This window comes from Leptidea sinapis, chromosome 14 (genome assembly GCF_905404315.1).
Source record: "Leptidea sinapis chromosome 14, ilLepSina1.1, whole genome shotgun sequence".
In the NCBI taxonomy this organism is placed as follows: domain Eukaryota; kingdom Metazoa; phylum Arthropoda; class Insecta; order Lepidoptera; family Pieridae; genus Leptidea; species Leptidea sinapis.
In genome coordinates, this window is record NC_066278.1 from 811,110 (window position 1) to 826,489 (window position 15,380).

Below are 15,380 nucleotides of genomic sequence, written 5' to 3' on the forward strand. Positions count from 1 at the left end.
CGCTTCGGAAACAAATAGCGCTCTGAGAGAGAAGAAGCGGCGTAATAAACTCTCCCAGCATTTTTTTTTGCGTTTTTTTTTATTCAAATATACAATATTGTACTGTCATTGCTATTACTATAAAATAATCGTAATCTGGTCCCAGGCTGTCCGATCACTTAGATATTCAGCTGTAGAGTAGTAGGACTTACGACAGAGCCATTTTTTAATAAAACATTTCAATTTATTTATAGGTAATGCCTGAACAGTGGCTGAGACTTTATTATAAAAGGTCTGAGTCATTCTTTTGTAATGGGTGGTACTTTTTGACTTTCAATAAGTGATTTAATATCCTATTTTGAATAAAAAATAATTGAATTTGAATATATAATCACAAAACATAGGCTCGTTTACTAATTCAAACCAAAATCATTAATTAAGTAAATAATATCAAAATCGAAGTTAGCCGAGTATATGTTTGTGGTCATAATATGACCGATTCATAATTATGACTATCGCCACGCAGTTAAAATATGATAAAGTAGATAATTGTTATTGGTACGTGAGTTATATCTATATTTTTTTACCTGACCACAAATCCGGTGTAAACCAGAATGTATTCATTGTTATCATGCGCGCAACACACTCTTATCGCTTCAGTGCTTGAACCAACCAACTCTGACTGGATTGTGTTGTTGAGACATAAATTACCTTAATTGTTATAAAGCTACTTTACATTATTGCTGGTATTCATTAAATCTAGTTCGATTGTAGTTATTTGCTCGTTACTTTTTGAATATCCTAGTTTTTTTTGCGCCCGGAAAAAGGGTTACCCTTTGGGACAACGATCGGAGTTAGGTTTTTTTTTATGAAAATAAAGGACGAGCAGGTCGTTCAGCTGATGGTATTGATACGCCCTGCCCATTACAATGCAGTGCCGCACAGGATTCTTGAAAAGCCTAAAAATTCTGAGCGGCTCTACAATTGCGCTCGTCACCTTGAGGACATAAGATGTTAAGTCTTATTTGCCCAGTAATTTCACTAGCTACGGCGCCCTTCAGACCGAAACATAGTAATGTTTACACATTACTGCTTCACAGCAGAAAAAGCGCCGTTGTAGGACCCATAACCTAGCCGGCATTCTGTGCAAAGGAGCCTCCCACCAAATATCTGTGCTCTTATCGCTTCAGTGCTTAAACCAACCAACTCTGACTGGATTGTGTTGTTAAGACATAAATTACCTTAATTGTTATAAAGCTACCTTACATTATAGCTGGTTATCATTTAATCTAGTTCGAACTTCGTTAATTGCTCAAGACAAAGGAAAAGAGCTACCCTTCGGGACAACGATGGGAGGGAGGTGGAATACTCATGCATACCATGGTAATATGGGACTCATGTGAAACCTAAGTGCCTACCCACTAAACACCACCTGTGGTTGGCTTTTGGCAAGTGCCCTGTCAGTCTTCAACGAAGGCGAACTTCTCTCCCAAGAGAAAGGAGACAGGCGAAAAAGGACTATATTACATTTATACTATTATTATTCCCCTCCCCTCATAAAAAAATAAGATGCCATACATATTAAACTATGTTTGGGGATTAAAGTTGGGTAACTATATATATTATAGTGGGTATTAAATCCTTATTATTTATGATGGTAGGTAAGCAATCCTTTCTTTAATGTTTATCGATTCGCAGCAATTACTCGATGAAGTAAAGAAGAAAAAAATAGTTTAAATTTTTCGTATTTTGTTTTTAACTGAATTCTTTATGTCCAGTTAAGTTAACGTCTAAGTTATGGATGTTATTGTTACATTAAACACACAACAGGCGTGATCTTAAGAAATGAAAGGTAAAAGGTTTCAAAATCTGTGATCACGCCAATTGTTTCACGCAATTCTGACGGGGCAACGAACTGCAAATGTTCATTAAGTTTTCGTTTACATTATATATCACGTTCCAAATTTGAAATTTATTTATTTGTTTTTCTTTAACACAATCATGTCTTGTTCCACAACGACACGCGCATGTTTATTGTGGTTCTAAATGACAACCAATTAAAACCGCACATTCTAAGGTTTCACACAACAGTTGCTCTCGACCGGTAACAACTGGTAACATGTCCACACTTCAATTACAATAACATCTGACGTTATTGCTGCCTGAAACATAACATCTTAATTTGCTAAATTGGCCTATACACGTCATAAGATAAATATATATTTTTTTGTAGTAGGCGGGCTATGCCCGACTTACATTACAATCTAGCCTTACCGTAGGCTAATAAGTAATTCGACTTTAAGTACTGCCAGATACACTAAGCTAAGAAAATGTCCATTAGGACTTTTCTTAATGTCTCTATCAAGGGGAAGTCATGTCAGTTCATGTGTCCTTTGGGGGCGTCCATAAATTACGTGAGATGTTTAAGGGGGGGGGGGGGAGGGGGTCGAGATCAAATCTCATCTAATCTTACGTTGCAGAGAGGGGGGGGGGGATCTCAGCAAATATCACGCAATTTTTTTCTAATTGAAACAAAAAAAAATATACTATTTTGATCCATTTTATCATACGGACATGTTGGATCTAATAGTCTCTCTTGAGACCGTGCATGATTCTCCATGGACTGAATTAGAGTAGATATTCTTTTTTTAATCACAGTAGTTACGATTTAAGTAAGTATTCTATTGTTAAAAATTTTATTACACTTATAACCCTCAGCAATATTGATAACTATTCTTAACTAGTCGTAAATAAAAGCACGAAGCAATTTTTATTTTTATTTTTACAATAACAATCCAACGCGTTTACGTAAGACACCCCCATTTTGAAAAATCTCACGTGAGATTGGGGGATGGGGGAGGGGGTTGAATAAAATCTCACGACACATCACTGGGGGGGGGGGGGAGGTACAGAAATTTCAAAAAAACACCTCACGTAATTTATGGACGACCCCTTTAGAATAACATAATTTTTATGCTATTTTTTATTTATTTATTGAATGGACCACCATCGTAATGAACAGTAGTTACAGTTATTCCTAGGCATGCTTTGTGTTACAAAAATTATTTAAAACTGTTAAACCCAATATGTAGGCTTTTACTTATGTTTATTTCCTACAAGGCAAGCTCGCTCTTTTTACTTGAACGTACTGAAACTGTCTAGAATCTCTAATAAAGCAACATATTATGGTTTATGACATACTTATTGTTTATCAAAGTATATTCATTTACTATTTAAATACTTTTGAATTCTTTGGAACCTTATTTTTATGAAAATATATAATATAAAATATGAAAAACGAGACGAGCAGGACGTTCAGCTGATGGTAATTGATGCGCCCTGCCCATTACATTGCAGCCGCTCAGGATTCTTGTAAAACCCAAAAATTCTGAGCGGCACTATAATTGCGCTCGTCACCTTGAGACGTTACATGTTAAGTTTCATTTGCCCAGTAATTTCACTAGCTACGGCGCCCTTCAGACCGAAACAGTAATGATTACACATTAGTGCTTCACGGCTGAAATGGGCACCGTTGTGGTACCCATAATCTAGCCGGCATCCTGTGCAATTGAACCTTCCACTGGTAATATACACTCTACACGCAGTTGTTTCTGGTCCTGTTAAATAATGTGGTATCCATCGATTGCAAAGCTTCCAAGCCTTCAGATATAGGTACATGATAAGTCTTGTGCACTTAACAAGTCTAGTATTAGACTATCAATGTCTAATACGGTATGAATTTGAAAATATATTTTTATTTCCTTACTTTAGGGAACATAATATTGTTATTATAATGTTGCCCCATTTGTATTACAATCTAGCCTTAACTTAGACTAATAAGTAATTCAATTTTAACTTAAACTGCTAGATAGATTAAACTAAGAATGTGGAAATTAACACATTTCTTAATGTCTCTATTAAGAGGAAATCACTTTGTTCATGTGTCTTTTATAATATCACTATTGTTATATTGTGTTTCAATAACTCAAAAGTTTTTGTTCGTTTTAGTCTTCTTACTATATCAGTGTTGTCAAGGAGCTGGATTACCTTGACATTCACGTGATGGTGAAGTCTATGTTTAAGTTTAACTTTGCAAACGAACTCAATGTTAAGGTCCCGATGGAGTTCGCTGTTTCGAATGTACCAAGGTGCGTTCACAATTTCCCTTAATACTTTATTCTGGAAGCGTTGTATGATTTGAATATTTGCAGGTGCAGCTGGTGTTAATTGAAAACATGTATTCTTTATTAGTTTCAATCAGTCGCCGTAAGGTATCAATATTAATTTTGGTAACAGCAGTCGCCGAGCGATCTTCACGAAACTCACTTCCACTTCACGTCCACGACTGAATTCACAGTAATACACTGTAGAAAACAAGATGGATCTTCATCACCAAATGCCAATTGAGGTCTTTGACAACTATAATCTTGAGTTAATAAAAGCAACAGCTAAAATCAGCACTAATTACAAAAATTATAAAAGAAAGATAAAATTTATAGAGCAATATAATCTTCCTAACAAAATTTTAATATCCAATGTTACATAGTAGTCAAAGCTAAAATTATATCGACGAAGCCTTAAAACTCAATATCATGGAACTTACATGAAAATATCTCAACGCCTTTCAACTCTTTCAAGTAATAAGATTAAAGTAATTCTATTATAATCTATTTGTATAGAAGCCCATATATTTCCATCGAGGTTATACACTTAAACTCGGTATCGTAAAAGAACATCTAAAACAATAAATATTTAGGTTTATAGATTCCTGGAAAATAGATTCAAGAGCACATTCTCATTCTCAAGAAATAATATTCATAGAATTGAACAAGTTTGACTAACTGCTGAATCTTCTTTATCTTCCTGGAATAACGCTTTGTGTACACATTATCTCACTTTGAGGTAAAAATTGTTTGAAATAGATTTTTGATTAGAATATAACATTCGTAAACAGTTCAAAGAGTATTCACATTTCCTTTGTCATTTTGTTACATAAATTTTGTTTTCATATTTAATTTGTTTAATTAATCCCAGAAGTGAGGGTTATCATATCACTTTAAAAAAAAACGAAGTAATAATTCATCGGTTTACTGAAATGTATATAATTTTATAGAAGAAATTGAATAAAACTCGATCTAAATCGTGCGCAATTTGAATTTCAAAAATTCAGCGCCTTATATATTTTTTTTAAATTTGTTAACAAGTGAAAGGCTTTTCTTGTAAAGCAAGAAGCAAAACAAGCACATATATAGTGCGTTGTGTATTGTTCTAGAGGAAACTTCGATGAAATATTCATCCCATGACTAAACTATAAATTATATGAACTATAAATATCACTATAATTATGTTTAGTATCCTCGAACCCATAGAGTTACAATATACTAAGGTTTAGACAATTAACGTCTCTAACGGAGATACAGCAAGATAGAAAAGGAAAGCGAATCTATTGTAAATGTTTTGATTGACAAGTCGGAAACAGTCAGATGCGCTTGGTAATCCTGGTAATCCTACCTGGATTTTAAGTAGTAGTTTCCTCCGTAGTATTTTAAATACTCCCCCTTATTCATTATGGTCCGGTAACTTTAAGCAGCCGCTAAGGAGTGTTTTTTCGCATTCCGACTTAGGTCAATAGAATAAGACAGAGTGAGAATCAGCAATGCTTTAAGTTAGCAGACTATTATGAATAAGGGGGTAAGCCTAATAGCTTACGCACTCACGCACAAAACAAAATTGGTGGTCACGAATTGTCTTGCTATTAATACAGGCTGTCTGTCTATTCCAAGTCTATGGGTCGAACCAGAGCCTAGCTAGCTAGGCTAGCGTTCCTTTAAAAATGGAACAGATAACATTTCTAGGACACAAAATATGTCTTAGTTTATTTGTTTTCGGTAAATAATTATAATTTCAAATCATTATACTGTAGATAGTTGTGAGATTAATGTCATGAAATTATCGTATAATATTTTATTTGTCATAGTCGTAACGAAAAAACGCAAATTCATTGACGCGTGTATCTCATCGACTTTGTTTTTAGATAGCTTTGTACAGTAAGCCTTATTTTTAAGTGATAAGGTATACTTTTCATTAATAGTTATTTACTATGTTAATGTGGATAGTTTTAAGTGACAAATATGTTGAATTGTATTATCATAAATCGATGATCGATAAAATTTATTTTGACTTCTCATGCTCTGAAATTGCTTATTTGTGCGCGATATAGGCTGCACAAAATCGATTTTTGTGCACAAGTGCACAAAAGTATCTACTCATAAATGTATCAATAAGGCAAAGAAACTGAGCCATACAGCCAAACACAATAAAAAGTTCAGAGATAGAATTTGTTATTTTATAATATTTCCTTAATTTATTTACCCCGTGTGTTTTTAAGAAATAAGAGATATTAAAATTTTAATTAAGATATGGTAGGTTATTTAATTAATTAAAAATATATATATATATTACAAAATTAATTTAATAGTAGGCTGTATAGGTCTGGAGCCCAAGCCTAATATCAATGTCATAAGATTAAAAAAAGCGTCGAGAAACAGGTTTTGTTTTTTTGTGTGTTTATTAATTTCTTCAAAATTGCTAAAATTGTTAAACAGTCCATGTTATACTACTGTTTTATTTCCTCGCAATCGAAATGAAAAGCAGAGTTTATAACTCGTCCACAAAACTAAAAGTGTCGGATAAAAATGGTTCGTTTTGGTTTGGTTATGGTTCTCGTTGTAAAATCTACTATTGTCCTAGTTTCGGCTTTTGTAATTACTTTAATAATGTAATATCAAAACTGACACCAGCCACATAATAGTAATAATAATAAATCTTTATTGCAGGCATAAAATCCCATATCACAATATTTAGTCGTACAGATAAATAAAATAGTAGACAATAAAATTATACAATAAAATTAATTCAATTAGAAACAAAAAGAAAATAAAAGCTTTGTACACTGAAGGTGGAGGAGGACCTGCACCTGGAGGATGGTGTTTCCAGAACTACTTAATCTTTCCCAGAAGGAAGATATACGAGCTCTGATAACAGCAAAGAACTCGGGAATTCCCTTCTCGTCGAACATGGCCGACGCGCTGCAGTACTTCGGAAATTTCATAAGAATGCGGTCTGCATCATTATATTGCACCCATATTGTATCGGTACTATTACTGACAGGTATAGAAACACTGGCAGTATGCCCTGAAGAGGGTGCCCTTCACTTCGTAACTGCATTTAGCAAATCTGCGCGCGAGCATGTTAATGTTTCCAATGACTGTAATAACTACGATATTTAAATTAAACAATTTTAAAGGATTAAAATTCGTGTAATTGTTGTTGTTAACCCGACGTTTCAAGACCTTTCCAGATCTCGTTTTCAGGGGGACTGCAGATGAATGCGTATTGTATATATGTCTTGAAACGTAAAAACAGTTACAATTACACGCGTTATAATCTTTTAAAAGTGTTTTATTTATTTATTTAATACATCACAAAATCCACAGAACTTAAGTTAGGTTATAATAATACTATTGTAGAACTTACTTCTAATAATGGATTTACAATATTTATAATAAGACGTATTTTGCGTGTGCGGTTTAGTGTGAGTGCGTGTGTGTGTGTGTGTGTAGTGTGTAAAAATGTAACAATCGCGTTAATCAAAGCAAAATAAGTACTATGTGCAAAAGTACGGATTGGAAAATGCTAACTACGATAACTGAATATGATGTATAGGCAAAGAATATATATTATTACAAGTAGTTATAAGCTCTTAGATATAAGACAAGTACCTATATTAAAATAATAACGCAGCTATTGTCACTGTACCCACATAATAATATAATAACAGAATTCTAGTGACTTGATTTCTTAATCAGTTATTTTGCTGCGCGTTGAGTCATAGGCTTATCATTACAAAAATATGTACCTAAGTACTTAAATGGTGGTGCAACGTATGACAAACAGACGGAACAATATGCTACTTTTATGAACTACCAACGGATAATTATGTGATGGCAGGTACATCGGACTTCCGGTCTGTATCACCACAAACCTTATAGATTCAACACCAACAACTCTAGGTAAGTGATGATTTAAAATATTAAATACGTGATGCACTTGACAATCCTGAGGAGCAGGGCGTATCACCGTTAAGGGTACGTCGTGTCAATCTCGTATTTTATTCTCTTCAGACAGTCACCATTGCGTGTACATGACTCAAGAAACAGATCGTATCTAATCGTATGTGTTGATGGAAAAATCCGGTCACTAGTTTTCTGGCGAAGAGCATATCGATTATCTGTGTGACAGCTATTGTCCCACGAAAACATTTGTGTCATACCTACGTGTACGACAAGGTTATAATAATATCATATATATATTTATAGAGGTAGAGTATTCGGATCAATGTAATTTATATAAGGTTAGCGTGTGGCACAGACAAAAACGAAATATTAATTAATTAAGATAACAGCTTACAGGATGAAGCTTATGTTATACGTGTAGTTTAATTATAAAATATATATTATACTATGTTACATACAATAGTTTTAAGATTGTAAAAGTAATTTTCGATTATTTTTCTGTTGATTGAAACAACCTAAACGCGACGACCATTTTGTCCGCTGTGCGTGATTTCGTGTGTTGTTCATCTTTTCTTAGTTAGTACCGCATAGAAGAGTTTGTTATAAAGAGACGTCATCAATCAAAATTCAAATTGTCTCGGGACTGACTGTTTGTGCGCAACATAATTTTCATTATTATGACACATTTTGAAAAACAAAAATTCTGAGCGGCATCAAAAAAGCGCGTACACCTTCCTTAAAGGCTGCCAACGCTCCTGTGATGCCACTGGGGTTGAAGAGAATGTGGGCGGCGTTGATCACTTAACACCAGGTGACCCGTCCGCTCCTTTGTCCTCCTTTTTCCATAAAAAAAAACATTCAAGTAGTCAAATCTAATGCCGGTTCTGGCGGTATGATGCGGTCAAGATTACGGGTACGATTCGTGAACTCTATGGCTCTACGGCGTTACAAGCACAAGCTACTTTGTCATAATGGTTCTACTCCCGGTGCGAAGTGCAAAAACCCCGAACGGCGAGTTTAACTTTGGTGAGAAGAAATTTTAAAATTTTCTTTTAAATGTACATTTACAGCTCCATCGTTCTACAAAATAAATTATAATTACAATCTATTAAAAGTCATGCATTCTATCAATGCGAATCTATGTTAATTATCTTCAAGAATCTGGGGGTCAGACAGGCAATACACATTCTAGCGCTCTACAAAGTGTATGTCCGGCCACATATTATGAAGTTTTGCTGTCATTTCTGGTCCGGTGCCCCCCAATATCAGCTCGAATTCACCGCGTGCAATGCGGAGCTGCGCGAATTGTTGAGGATCCAATACTCTGTCTTGTCTCTTCCACCGCATTTATCCTGGAAGCTGTTTGACCTGATGACTGTCACCGATTTCCACCTTCGTACGACAAACCACAATATCTTGGATATCATCTGATCCTCACTATCTCGATGTGTGCCTCCTCAGTGCGTTTTTCAAGAATCGACATACAACCGTTGAATTGAATTTCTTTGCGAGGTGTTCTCTCTTCCATAAAAAATAATTTCCACAAGCATAGTTTTATAATACTTAGTATATTATGATACAAGTGAACTAAGTTGCTCTTTATACACGAGGCTGTGAGTTGCAGTCTTAGTCGTAGGCGAGGATGTAAATCAGCCAAGTGTCTAGTGAGTAAGTATAGCTCACGAGTTTCATACGAACTAATTCAACACACTTGCGAGGAAAAAACAAATATGTATTGCATAAATCCTTTAATTAGTAAAACAATTTTAATCCTATCAATTGTTCATCTTCTGTATTAAAATTTGACATGTTTACAAGTTTATTTACCACAGAGCAACAAACGCGATACAAATAAAATATGAAAATTTCGCGCGCAATGTTATTATTTTGCACGCGCCAAAAATAAGGTGATTGGTTACATATACGTAGGTCACACTAAAAGTTTTGCGTAAGTAAAAAACAACATGTTATAACCAAAATATTATGTTTATTACTTTTTAAAATACTCTACATTTTAAACATTTTTGCATGCGATCAAACCATTTTTTAAAACAGGAGGACCACAGATCTAATGGCATGTTTTCTATGTGCTGATTGAACGCTATCACTGCCTCTGAGGAATTGATAAAAGTGAAACCTCTCATCAAATGTTTGATTTTGAGGAAAATACAGAAATCACAGGGTGCTAGGTCGCTACGGGGCTACGTGCAGGATGGGTGACGAGTTGTACTTTTTCGGAAGCTAAAAATGATGTTGCCTTGTGTGAAGAAGCGTTGTAATGATGTCTTTTTGGTCGTCTTTCGCGAACTTTTTTTAACACCCTGGGTAAACAAATGGTAGAATACCACTCGTCATTAACACTCTTTTGACTCTTCAAGTGGAATTGTGCAGATAGGAACAGTAGCTGAGAAAAAATTGCGATCATTTTTTTACCAACATTTCTCGCCTGTCTCAGTTTTGTTGGCCTGTTCTCATTTTTAAACACCCATTCACAAGATTGCTATTTTTTTTCGGGTTCAATATACTAAATCCACATTTCATCTCCTGTGACAATGTCATAAACAGCATTAGAATGTCCGTGGTCGAACTTCATTAGCATCTGTGAGCACCATTCCACGTGGGCCCGCCTCTGCTCCGCTGTCAGCTCAGCACATGATTCAACGATAGCAAAGTTTCCGCACTTTCAATTCTTCGTGTAAAATTTTCTTAATTTGTCTCATACCAATCCCCAATAGTCCTCGAATTGTCTCGTAGGTAATACGCGGGTTTTTTTTCAATTAGCCGCTTAACGGTAGCCACATTATTTTCGTTAACGGCAGTTGAAGGCCGTCCTTCACGAAATTCGTCATGTAACCGAAACCCGACCTCTCTCAAATTCAGCGAACCATCGCCTCACGGTGCTCAAGCAAGGTGCTTCTCTCCCAAAAACATCTTGAAGACGAGCGGCACAGTCTTGCGGAGAGAGAGAGAACTTTCAAAATCATAAAAAATCATCGCTCTAAAATCTTTTCGACTTAATTCCATTTTCGTTGCGTACGTTGAATTTTGATGTGAGTTACAAAACAATTGACAAATGATTGCCCGCCAATTGTTTTTTTTATTATTACTAAGAAGGTTGCAACGTTTTAAAAAATATAACATGCGAAATTCAAATAGTTCCGATTAGCTAGAAGTTCAAAACTTTTAGTGTGCCCCATGTATAACCATACAGTGTACCTACTTCAAAATTATAATTCTAGTGATAAAATGCATATGCATTTTATAAAATATTATTATAAATTATAAATAATTTGATAATAATAAATGTTTTTTAGTCTTAATTAGGGATATTTATTTATTTCAAAACTGTAAATGGATTTTCAGCGGCATAAAACCTTTTTGTTGTTACAAAAAAATCTGTATTACTAGGTTTAATTGCAAATGCTCTGTCTACTGTCAAATAATTTGCCGTTAGGTACTAACTTAACTTTGTAGGGATAATTCTGTTATGCGCTAGTGTGTAATATTATTATGTACGCGTGGGTTATAGTTTTGCCGCTACTTTTATTTCTGCATTTATTCGAATCCAATATAACTTGTGTTGGGCTTTATTTATTATTGAAAAAACCGAAACTACGTATTTAACTAATGCCATAAATATATGAATTAATGAGATGTGAAAGAGTTTGAATGACGAATGGCGTTTCACCCCGACTGACCTTCCATCCCACACGAGTAAAATTTTAATCACGGGACACGGGGCACAGAACCCATGACCAACGAGCGCAGCTACCGTAAATATGTAGTACGCAATGATATTGTCTAAGGCTTTTGAAAAATTCGTAAATTTGAAAGAACTATTGTAGCCACTGTAGGTACTCAGAATATAAATACTCAGAATTATTCGAATAACACGTTGTCAGTAATGATGGAACCAGCAAACTGCGGGTTAAAAAAACGACTTAAATTTCCAGGTGATTTTTAAGTTTGGCTGATTTTACATGCAAAAATTCGTGACAAATCACTTCAAGTGGCGCATATATTTATGTATATTAAAGAACGCATTTATAAGGTTTTTTTCGCGTGTGTAGTTAATTAATTAATAATAAACGTTAATTATTAGTTATTCAGTAACAGATGGCGCTTAATATTTTCATACACAATAATTACTGGTGGCAGCATTGCTCGCCTGTGACCACGCATGGTAGGAAATTTTAAAATAAGTTATTACTTTTAAAAATCCTTATTACACGGAATTAAGAAATAGGAAAACACTTTATTAACAATAAAAAAACATACACACAAAAACACAATTTAATTAAAATACCTTAAACATTATTATATTTAAATGTGTATGTAGTATTCAATTAATAAAAGTCTTCCTACATTATAAAATAATCTTTAAAATTTTATGAAAAGTCAAAGTTCTGCAAACAATATTACTCCCTTTTCAAAACAAACACTACCCACACTACGTGAATAAATTGTTTCAGAGAGAGTCTTTGCTGCAAAGTTCAAATAAATTGTATTACTGGTTATGAGCGGTAGCTCGTCTCAGACTATCGATTTCTATCATCTGTGTCACCCGCTGTCGGTTCTCGAATGTTCTCGTTGTATACCTACATTTATGATTTATTGATTTAACACGTACGTACGTTAGGGCGGACGCATCATATTGTGTTTTTATGCTATTTTAGTTTTGGTTTACTTTAAAATCTTTTATTTTATCCACTATGAAAGTTCGAATATAATTAATTTACAAGGAATGATAAAATTCTGATAAATGAAGTAGGTACTTAGACTTCATAAAATTAAAAATAAAACTTTTCAAAGTACATGGCTTCGTTCATTTGAGTGATTTTGAGTTAGAGTATTCGGATCAATGTTAAGGAGTTAATTAAAAATTAAGAATAATAAAAAACATTTTAGGTTGATGAAGCAATATATTTGTTTATAAACATCAGATAAGACATAAATCTATACATGCAAGAATACAGTTTAAAAGTACAAGTTAATAGCAATTTACGATAAAATACAGTATTAAGGCATGGCAGTTCATAATGGGTATAATCAATAGATATTGTGTTCAGGAAACAAATAATACTCATCGTCATTTAATTCTCTCCTTATTCTTTCGACTCATCAAAATAAATCTATGTACCAAGGTACTCTACATTCAGTTATACTGACAACCATTTAATACTTTAAAAGCTGGTCTTTCCACAGTCAATAACATCACATAAACATCATTTATAATCTGTAACTTAAAATACAATATAAATATCATAGTAAGGTACAATTGGGACTCGGAGAGAAACTCCCGAACCACATTAACTAACATTTATAATAAAGTTAAAGGCATCACTGTCAGTTATGACTTATATATAATTTTTAACAACTAATCTGGCCAAATTCGATTGAATCATAAAATTTCCCAAAAACATACCTTGGTTATTTTAAAGTTTATATAAATTTGAACATCTGTTTACGAAATGAATGCCTATCACACTAAATCATGATATAAACAATTCTCTATTCAAATCAAAATCAAATCACAGATGCATTCAACGAACTGCCGACACAAATCTATTATGCCCAAACTCCCTGTTTAAGCTCAAATAGCTTAAAGGTCCTTCGGGCTCCTTAATACTAATCGCAGTCTTAATACAATCACCATTTTCATTCTAACATCTAACAAAACAACAAACATGCAATGTAGGATAAGCGAGCTCAACTTATATTATGTCGCTATATATTTGCAAGTGATATTAAAGTTCCTAGCGTCAGTCAACATACATAACACACATTACTCATCTGATCGAAGTTCGCGCTACATGGGATACATATCACAGATAGTGGTGCGGCATGGTTCCTGTGCTCCTGGCTCGCCGGCGGGCGCCTCACAAATAGGGCATGCAGGCGGTGCAGTGCCAGTACCGCTTGGGAGATGCGGCCCTCGCCCTGCACATAAGCACGCCCGGTTAACTCATGAGCTTCTCTCCTCCGCTTTGGAGTCCGAACGACTGAACGCCCGCTTTAATTTCTCCACCAACCTGCTGTGAAACTTGTCCGATTCTTTTCCTCTGCTGGGCGGGCTAGCCGAGCCCTTGGCGCTGTCCTGTGCTCGCAGCGAGACACGCGACGGCGGCATGCGGCAGTAAGACAGGGAGCGCATAGTTGGTGCACTGCGGTGAGGACTTAACACTGCTGGACTCCGGTGAGTGAAGCCGGGCCCCTCCGACCGAGACTCGGACACTTTCCGGACACGGCCTATACCGGCTTTGTCCGCAGATTCCGAGGCCCGCCTTGACCTCTGCGAGTTGTAGATATCCCAATCGTTCTTCACTACTGGCATCATGAACGCCATCTCGGCGAAGAGAACGGTGATTCTTGAGTCTTAACGTTTTTGTTAATATATTGTTTGCGGCGCGCAAAAGTGTTGGGGTTTCGCGGAAACTCACTGAACGATCGATAGATGTTAAGTTTACTGTTTTGTATTTTGTCACTGATTAAACTTTTATTCTCCTTAATATTTGTTTTACATTAGAAATTAGGGTGAACCTTATCTTAAGATCACATACACTGACGTACAAGACGAATATGTGAAGCTTTCACTACAATGTCACTGCCTTCTACCGGCTAGAGCCTGATGTTCACCTTTTGACGAATTGTTGCGGAATGAGGTATTCGTGAAAACACACCCTGATTATAAGGAAAATAGTGGCGCCACTGTCGCTGCGGATTACAGACGTAACTGTATAGTATATTAATACAGTACTTTATATATTCCTTTCTGATTATTTTCTTAACTAAAGTAGACTCATTATAATGCAGATATATGAAAAATACACAAAATTTACAGAATTATCAAATGAAAAATTTTTAGTTATAAAAAATTGTTTAATATATTAGAAACTACGTCTATGTACATCGTGTTTCTGCTACTCAACGACAGATGTCACTACTTCATTCTGATTTATAGCTGCGCCATCTATAAGATTAGCATACACTTATACCGTGAGTACTTTAGATGTGTGTGCATTTCAAAATAAAATACCCATAAAATGCAATTTTACCTTATGTTATTCTTCCTTTTCAACAAATAATATTGGAATAAGTATTTCTTTCTGATAATCTAATTTTCATTGCTATTTAGGTCTCCATTAAAATACATACATACAAATTTTCTACAGAAAAACTTAAACTGCTATTTTTTGCCAGGCGGAAAACTTGAGAACAGCTAAACCAATAACTATATTGCTTTTTTTTGTAATATTCGTTTAACTCACCACACGAAGGATTCCATACCATCGTAGGTACACGTATCTACTACAGGTAGACCTACTT